The 9,177-nt window shown below is 42.9% G+C and overlaps 1 long non-coding RNA gene across 1 annotated transcript; it reads left to right on the forward strand.

The window, feature by feature from the left end:
* The first annotated feature begins 275 nt into the window (after window positions 1–275).
* On the forward strand, window positions 276–623 carry LOC311114565. The gene is made up of 2 exons (XR_014611130.1): window positions 276–360; window positions 449–623. It is a non-coding gene; the product is annotated as an uncharacterized lncRNA (long non-coding RNA).
* Window positions 624–9,177: the final 8,554 nt, after the last annotated feature.

Genomic DNA, 9,177 nt, shown 5'->3' on the forward strand with positions numbered 1-9,177 from the left:
CACGAGACGTATGTGGCAGGGTCTACAGACAATCACGGGTTACAAAGGGCAGGGTCTACAGGCAATCACGGGTTACAAAGGGAAAACCTGTTATGTGGGCAGCTTGTCTCTCCCTTTTCTGTTTCCCTTCCTCCTTGTTTTGTCCCCTCTTTTTCTGTTGTATGTGTGTTTGTCCCCTTTATGTGGGTGTGTCTGGAGTGGAGCAGGGGGCGTGCTCAGGATCTGCCTCTCCTGTGCAGCTGCGGGTTGTTTCCAGTGATTCCTGCCTACGCAGCTGCATCCTATTCTCTCATCAACCTGCACTACTTATTCCTGGGCATGGCTCTCCACCGGCGCCAGATCGTTGTTCTTACCAGAGCGGTAACTTGGCTCACCAGTAAAGTTATTTTGTCTTTGTCTTTTGCCTGGCTCTCCACTCTCCTTAACCCGTCGTTTGTTTTGTCTTCAGTTCAACATACCTCCCAACCTGCCTGCCTTCCTGCCTGTCGGTCTGCCTGCCTGCCTGCCTGCCTGCCTCAGCCTCTCCTTCCTCCGGAGCCGACTAGCCCACTCTGTTCCTTTACTTCAGTTGTTTTTGGACCAAGACAATTTGAACTTTTATTAAAATATTTTTGTTTCTTCCACTCCCTTTGTCGTGTTGGTTTCTCTGAGTGTTGGGTTGTACCATAGCCATAACAAAACCAGCCATGTCGTGGACACCGACGCCTTGCTCCCGGACAAGCTAAACACCATCTTCGCCCACTAACCTCTCCCTCAATGTCAACAAAACAAAGGAGCTGATCGTGGAATTCAGGAAACAGTGAAGGGAGCATGCCCCTATCCACATCGACGGAACCGCAGTGGAGAAGGTGGAAAGTTCCTCGGGGTACACATCACTGACAATCTGAAATGGCCCACCCACACAGACAGTGTGGTGAAGAAGGCGCAACAGTGCCTCGTCAACCTCAGGAGGCTGAAGAAATTTGACTTGGACCCTAAGACCCTCACAGACTTTTACAGATGTACAATTGAGAGCATCCTGTCGGGCTGTATCACCGCCTGGTACTGCAACTGCACCGCCATCAACCTCAGGGCTCCCAGAGGGTGGTGCGGTCTGCCCAACGCATCTCCAGGAGCACACTGCCTGCCCTCCAGGACACCTACAACAGCTGATGTCACAGGAAGGCCAAAAAGATCATTAAGGAAATCAACCACCCGAGCCAAGGCCTGTTCACCCCACTACCATCCAGAAGGCGAGGTCAGTACAGGTGCATCAAAGCAGAGACCGAGAGACTGAAAAACATTTTCTATCTCAAGGCTATCAGACTGTTAAATAGCCATCACTAGCCGGCTACCACCCGGTTACTCAACCCTGCACCTTAGAGGCTGCTGCCCCATGTACATAGACATGCAATCACTGATCACTTTAATAATGGAACACTAGTCACTTTAATAATGTTTAAATAATGCTTTACTAATTTCATATGAATATACTGTATTCTACTTTATTTTAGTCAATGCCACTCTGACATTGCTCGTCCTAAAATGTATATATTTACATTATTTTACTTTTAGATTTGTGTGTATTGTTGTGAATTGTTAGATACTACTGCACTGTTGGAGCTAGGAACACAAGCATTTCGATACACCCGCAATAACATCTGCTAAATATGTGTACGTGACCAATAACATTTAATTTGATGTGATTTAGAGATTATTCTAAACTGAACACATCATTTACCATGTGTTATTTTGTAATGTGTCATGTATTTCATGTAAACTCTAAATGTTTGAGTGTCAATTATTTCGTGACTAATACATTCTATTAGTTGAATTGAGTAAATGCATTCCTCATTTTACAGAGTAATTCTTTGATTGACTATATGCCTAAATGTAGTAGGTCTATTGACAGTTGTTAATTACACTATGCACGTAGCACATGGTTGGGTACCAACCTGACATCCCTGAGCTGCTTACCTCAATAAATTAATGCTAGAACATTGGTCGCCAGGATTAGCTACTTATATCTAGCATCTTAATAATAATTGCATAATTATTAATCAGTTACACAATCAAAGCAGGGCCCCCCAGTTACCCACGTGTGCCCCCGTACCTACTCTCCTCGCCCCATCTGATGATTAGCAGAGCAGCAGCAGGAAGCAGCAGGCTGTCTACACTCTTTGAGAGCGTGCTCCTGAATCCTCCTGTGGTTGGCGGTTGCAGTAAAAAAAAGATATACACACACACATATATATATATATATATATATATATATATATATATATATATATATATATATATATATATATATATAGTACCAGTCAAAAGTTTGGACACACCTACTAATTCAAGGGATTTTCTTTATTTTAAAAAAAATTGACATTGTAGAATAATAGTGAAGACAGCAAAACTATGAAATAACACATATGGAATCATGTAGTAACCAAAAAAGTGTTAAACAAATCAAAAAATATTTTAAATTTGAGATTCTTCAAATAGTCACCCTTTGCCTTGATGACAGCTTTGCACACTCTTGGGATTCTCTCAAGCAGCTTCACCTGGAATGCTTTTACAGCAGTCTTGAAGGAGTTCCCACATATGCTGAGCACTTGTTGGCTGCTTTTCCTTCACTCTGCCGTCCGACTCATCCCAAACCATCTCAATTGGTTTAAGGTCGGGGGATTGTGGAGGCCACGTAATCTGATGAAGCACTCCATCACTCTCCTTCTTGGTAAAATAGCCCTTACACATCCTGGAGGTGTGTTGGGTCATTGTCCTGTTGAAAAACAAATGATAGTCCCTCTAAGCCCAAACCATATGGGATGGCGTATCGCTGCAGAATGCTGTGGTAGCCATGCTGGTTAAGTGTGCCTTGAATTCTAAATAAATCACTGACAGTGTCACCAGCAAAGCACACCCACACCATAACACCTCCTCCATGCTTTTACGGTGTGAACTACACATGCAGAGATCATCCGTTCACCCACACCGCGTCTCACAAAGACAAAGCGGTTTGAACCAAAAATCTCCAATTTGAACTCCAGACCAAAGACACATTTCCACAGGTCTAATGTCCATTGCTCATGTTTCTTGGCCCAAGCAGGTCTCTTCTTATTATTGGTGTCCTTTAGTAGTGGTTTCCCTGCAGCAATTCGACCACGAAGGCCTAATTCACACAGTCCCCTCTGAACAGTTGATGTTGACGTGTCTGTTACTTGAATTCTGTGAAGCATTTATTTGGGCTGCAATTTCTGAGGCAGTTAACTCTAATGAACTTATCCTCTGCAGCAGAGTTAATTCTGGGTCTTCCATTCCTGTGGCGGTCCTCATGAGAGCCAGTTTCATCATAGCGCTTGATGATTTTTGCGACTGCAAAGTTCTTGACATTTTCCGTATTGACTGACCTTCATGTCTTAAAGTAATGATGGACTGTTGTTTCTCTTTGCTTATTTGATCTGTTCTTGCCATAATATGGACTTAGTCTTTTACCAAATAGGGCTATCTTCTGTATACCCCCCTACCTTGTCACAATACAACTGATTGGATGAAGCACATTAAGACTGAAAAAATTCCACAAATTAACTTTTAAGAAGGCACACCTGTTAATTGAAATGCATTCCAGGTGATTACCTCATGAAGCTGGTTGAGCGAATGCCAAGAGTGTGCAAAGCTGTTATCAAGGCAAAGGGTGGCTATTTGAAGAATCTCAAATCTCAAATATATTTTGATTTGTTTAACACATTTTTGGTTAATACATGATTCCATATGTGTTATTTATTAGTGTTGATGTCTTCACTATTATTCTACAATGTAGAAAATAGTAAAAAGAAAGAAAAACCCTTGAATGTGACACCCTGACATAGAGTTCGCTAGTTGGTTTGGTCAGGGTGTGAATATCTATGTAATGTGATTATCTATGTTGTGTATTTCTATGTTGGCCGGGTGTGGTTCCCAATCAGAGGCAGCTGTCGATCGTTGTCTCTGATTGGGGATCATACTTAGGTAGCCATTTTGCCTACCTATGTTGTGGGATCTTGACTCTTGTTTGGCTTGTTTGTGTGTAGCCATTGTGAGCTTCACGTTACGTTACGTTGCTTTTGTTGTTTTGTCGTGTATTAACTTAGTGAATAAACATGTATGCATTCCACGCTGCAACTTGGTCCAATCCTGTACAACGAACGTGACAGAATGAGTAGGTGTGTCCAAACTTTTGACTGGTAGTGTATATATACAGTTGAAGTCAGAAGATTACATAACACATTTCTTGTTAACAAACTATGGTTTTGGCAAGTCGGTTAGGACATCTACTTTGCGCATGACAAAAGTACTTTTTCCAACAATTGTTTGCAGACAGGTTTTTTCACTTATAATTCACTGTATCACAATTCCAATGGGTCAGAAGTTTACATACGCTAAGTTGACTGTGCCTTTAAACAGCTTGGAAAATTCCAGAAAATGATGTCATGGCTTTAGAAGCTTCTGATAGGCTCATTGACATCAGTTGAGTCAATTGGAGGGGTACCTGTGGATGTATTTCAAGGCCTACCTTCAAACTCAGTGCCTCTTTGCTTGACATCATGGGAAATTCAAAAGAAATCAGCCAAGAAAATTGTAGACCTCCACAAGTCTGGTTCATCCTTGGGAGCAATTTCCAAATGCCTGAAGGTACCACGTTCATCTGTACAAACAATAGTACGCAAGTATAAACACCATGGGACCACGCAGCCGTCATACCTCTCAGGAAGGAGACGCGTTCTGTGTCCTAGAGATGAACGTACTTTGGTGCGAAAAGTGCAAATCAATCCCAGAACAACAGCAAAGGACCTTTTGAAGATGCTGGAGGAAACAGGTACTAAAGTATCTATATCCAGAGTAAAACGAGTCCTATATCGACATAACCTGAAAGGCCGCTCAGCAAGGAAGAAACCACTGCTCCAAAACCGCCATAAAAAAGCCAGACTACGGTTTGCAACTGCACATGGGGACAAAGATCGTACTTTTTGGAGAAATGTCCTCTGGTCTGATGAAACAAAAATATAACTGTTTGGCCATAATGACCATCGTTATGTTTGGAGGAAAAAGGGGGGAGGGCCTGCAAGCCTAAGAACACCATCCCAACCGTGAAGCACAGGGGTGGCAGCATCATGCAGTGGGGGTGCTTTGCTGCAGGAGGGACTGGTGCAATACACAAAATAGATGGCATCATGAGGAAGGAATATTATGTGGATATATTGAAGCAACATCTCAAGACATCAGTCAGGAAGTTTGGTCGCAAATGGGTCTTCCAAATGGACAATAACCCCAAGCATACTTCCAAAGTTGTGGCAAAATGGCTTAAGGACAACAAAGTCAAGTTATTGGAGTGGCCATCACAAAGCCCTAACCTCAATCTTATGGAAAATGTGTGGGCAGAACTTAAAAAGCGTGTGCGAGCAAGGAGGCCTACAAACCTGACTCAGTTACACCAGCTATGTCAGGAGGAATGGGCCAAAATCCACCCAACTTATTGTGGGAAGCTTGTGGAAGGCTACCCAAAACATTTGACCCAAGTTAAACAATTTAAAGGTAATGCTACCAAATACTAATTGAGTGTATGTAAACTTCTGACCCACTGGGAATGTGATGAAAGGAATAAAAGCTGAAATAAAAAATTCTCTCTACTATTATTCTGACATTTCACATTCTTAAAATAAAATAATATAATAATAAAAATAATATGCCATTTAGCAGACGCTTTTATCCAAAGCGTCTGACCTAAGACAGGGAATTTTTACTTGGATTAAATGTCATGAATTGTGAAAAACTGTTTCCATTGATCGTCCTTCAGATGTTTCTACAACTTGATTGGAGTCCACCTTTGGTAAATTCAATTGATCTGACCTGATTTGGAAAGACACACACCTGTCTATATAAGGTCCCTCAGTTGACAGTGCATGTCAGAGCAAAATCCAAGTCATGAGGTCGAAGGAATTGTCCGTAGAGTTCCGAGACAGGATTGTGTCGAGGCACAGATCTGAGGAAGGGTACCAAAAAATGTGTTCAGCATTGAAGGTCCTTAAGAACACAGTGGCCTCCATCACTCTTAAATGGAAGACGTTTGGAACCACAAAGACTTCCACCTGGCCAAACTGAGCAATCGGTGGAGAAGGGCCTTGGTCAGGGAGATGACCAAGGACCCGATGGTCACTCTGACAGAGCTCCAGAGTTCCTCTGTGGAGATGGGAGAACCTTCCAGAAGGACAACCATCTCTGCAGCACTTTATGGTAAAAAGTACTTAAGTAAAAATACTTTAAAGTACTACTTAAGTAGTCTTTTTGGAGTATCTGTACTTTATTTTAATATTTATATTTTTGACAACTTCCACTTTAACTTCACTACATTCCTAAAGAAAAGAATGTAGTTTTTACTCCATACATTTTCCCTGACACACAAAAGTACTATTTACATTTAATGCTTAGCAGGACATGAAAATGGTCAAATTCACGCAGTTATCAAGAGAACATCCCTGGTCATCCTTACTGCCTCTGATCTGGTGGACTCACTAAACACAGATGCTTCGTTTGTAAATTATGTCTGAATGTTGGAGTGTACCCCCTGGCTATCCGTAAAAAAAAAGAAAATTGTGCCGTCTGGTTTGCTTAATATAAGCAATTGCAACCCCGGCCACACTCATAGACCAGACACACAAACTAGATTGCTTGAAACTTTGGGTTGTAGGCTGGGGCCATGGCCCCTCTCTTGTTGTGATGTTGTGATGGCAGAGTTTTGCCTCCTACATGTGTTTACTGTGAGCTCAGCAAAAGAGGGGTCGTTAGGGCCTCATCACTTCATCAGGCCGAAGCAAAGAGCTGGCTGCGTAAAGGATGTCAGACTACTAATGCCTACCTGCTGCCCTGAGGGGCTGAGACGAGGCACACGCATACGTGCGTACACACACACACACACACACACACACACTATCAGTACTATTGTCTCTATAGTCCGGCCATTACATCGCTGGTGGCGGACACCAAAACATTTGGCAGACTGATGCTGCATCCCCCTCCTTCACTCCACTTCTCCCCCTCCTCACTCCTCCTCTTTCCTCTATCCCCCCTCCCTCGCTCCCGTACTGTTTCATTATTCCCCATCTTGTTTTAGTTGTCCCAAATTAATGCTGCACTGTCAAAGCCCTCTTCTGCCATGCAGCAACACGCTGGGTCTGCCATCCACTTTGAGAGCTCAAATTACTGATGCCTGATGGCTCTCTATTCCTCTGACTATCCACCTCTCTCTCTTTCTCTCTCTTTCTACATTTTCTCTCTCTCTCTCTCTCTCTTTCTCTCTCTCTCTCTCTCTCTCTCTCTCTCTCTACTTCCCTCTTTCTTTCTTTCTTTCTTTCTTTCTTTCTTTCTTTCTTTCTTTCTTTCTTTCTTTCTTTCTTTCTTTCTTTCTTTCTTTCTTTCTTTCTTTCTTTCTTTCTTTCTTTCTTTCTTTCTTTCTTTCTTTCATCCTCTCTTTCTCTCATCCTCTCTTTTCTGCCTCCCTCTCTCCCTCTTTCTGTGTATGCCACCCAATATTTCCCTATCCTTCTCCCTCATCCTCCATCACATACCAGGGGCAGACTGGGACCAGAAATCGGCCCTGGCATTTCGAACACCCCAGCCCATTTTCTTCCTTGAGGCCCAATTATTAGCCAGATAATGATCATTTTGAGCAAAAACCCCAAGTTAGACAGGCCCACTAGGCTAAAATGGACCAGCCAGTCCGCCCCCATCACATACACACTCCCTCTCAGTTGTGTCTCTCTCACTCATTATTAATGTATCATCCATATTGCCTAGCTTTTGTTTTTATTGATATATTTCCTATATCTCTCCCTCACCGTCCCAGCCTGTCTCTGTTTTGATTTATTTATTTTTCAATATGGCTTAGCCTCTGAGAACACCAAACAGTATCCTCCTCTTTCTGCTAAGGACGTCCAACAACACAACTGCTGTACCATATGTTGGTCCATTCTCTGTTGTGTAGCATGTGACGTTCTCTCCGCCAATCCCTCATTACCATCTCCTGCGGCCATCTTTACCCCTGGCACCCGCCCCAACCCCATCTCCATCCATCATGGGGCATTAGTGCCATCACAGGGTAATCACTTTAACCCCAACACCCCCAGACACAGTCATTACCAGGGTTGGGGTTAATTCCAATTTAATTAGAAATTCCAATTAAATTTTTGAATTCACTCATGAAGTGGAGAATTTACATTGACTTCAATTCGAATTTTATTCTGAACCACAGGCGCACTGGAAAACAGGCGCACTGGAAAATACAAGGCACATTGGGAATATTCCCGGCGATACAAAATACACGGAGCTCCACCGAGCTTCTCTCTCCTCTACAATAAACAATCACACACAAAGACAAAGGGGCAGACGGAACACTTATACAGGTACTGATGAGGGGATATGAACCAGGTGTGTGTAATAAACAAGACAAAACAAATAGAATGATGAGATGAGGAGCGGCAGTGACTAGAAGGCCGGTGACGACGAATGCCGAAGCCTGCCCGAACAAGGAGAGGAGGCAGCCTCGGAGGAAGTTGTGGCATTCATATTTAATTTTATTTAATTATTGGTATTTACATAACATTGGAATTGAGAGGAATTTAATTATCTCTGAATTCAAAGACTGACCGGGGATTTTAATTGAATTAAATGGAATTTACAGGGAGAGGGAATTGAACTAGAATAGAATTTGTGGAATTTACCCCAACCCTGGTCATCACCCTCTGTTACAGTAAATATTTCACAGTAATACAGAGGTAGCAGAGGTCATCGTTTCGCTGGCCTCTGTAGCTGCTCTCTACTTTCTCCTGTCCAATGGCACACAGGTGGTTTGGAGGGCAGCCAATCGTTTCACCCATGAGCGAGCAGCATTTGCATGAGGTCACCGGCTGGTGTTAGCCGCCACAGGCTGTGAGCATGGGTTGAGCCAGAGGCGGCATGCAGTTTACAGAAACATACATTTGACTAAACTCATCTGGCTTTCAATAAATAGGGTTGGAGGCATGGGAAGGACTAAATAAGCCAATATATTGCTTCCTATCATGAATAGCATTGTGAGCCAAAAGTGTGTGCTCAATACTACAAGGCTCTTTAACCTTGGAGTCACTGACCTTTCACAGTCTGAAAACCAAACCAAAAGGTGAAACAGTGGAG

Source organism: Coregonus lavaretus (assembly GCF_964263955.1).
Source record: "Coregonus lavaretus genome assembly, contig: HAP1_SCAFFOLD_2936, whole genome shotgun sequence".
In the NCBI taxonomy this organism is placed as follows: Eukaryota; Metazoa; Chordata; class Actinopteri; order Salmoniformes; family Salmonidae; genus Coregonus; species Coregonus lavaretus.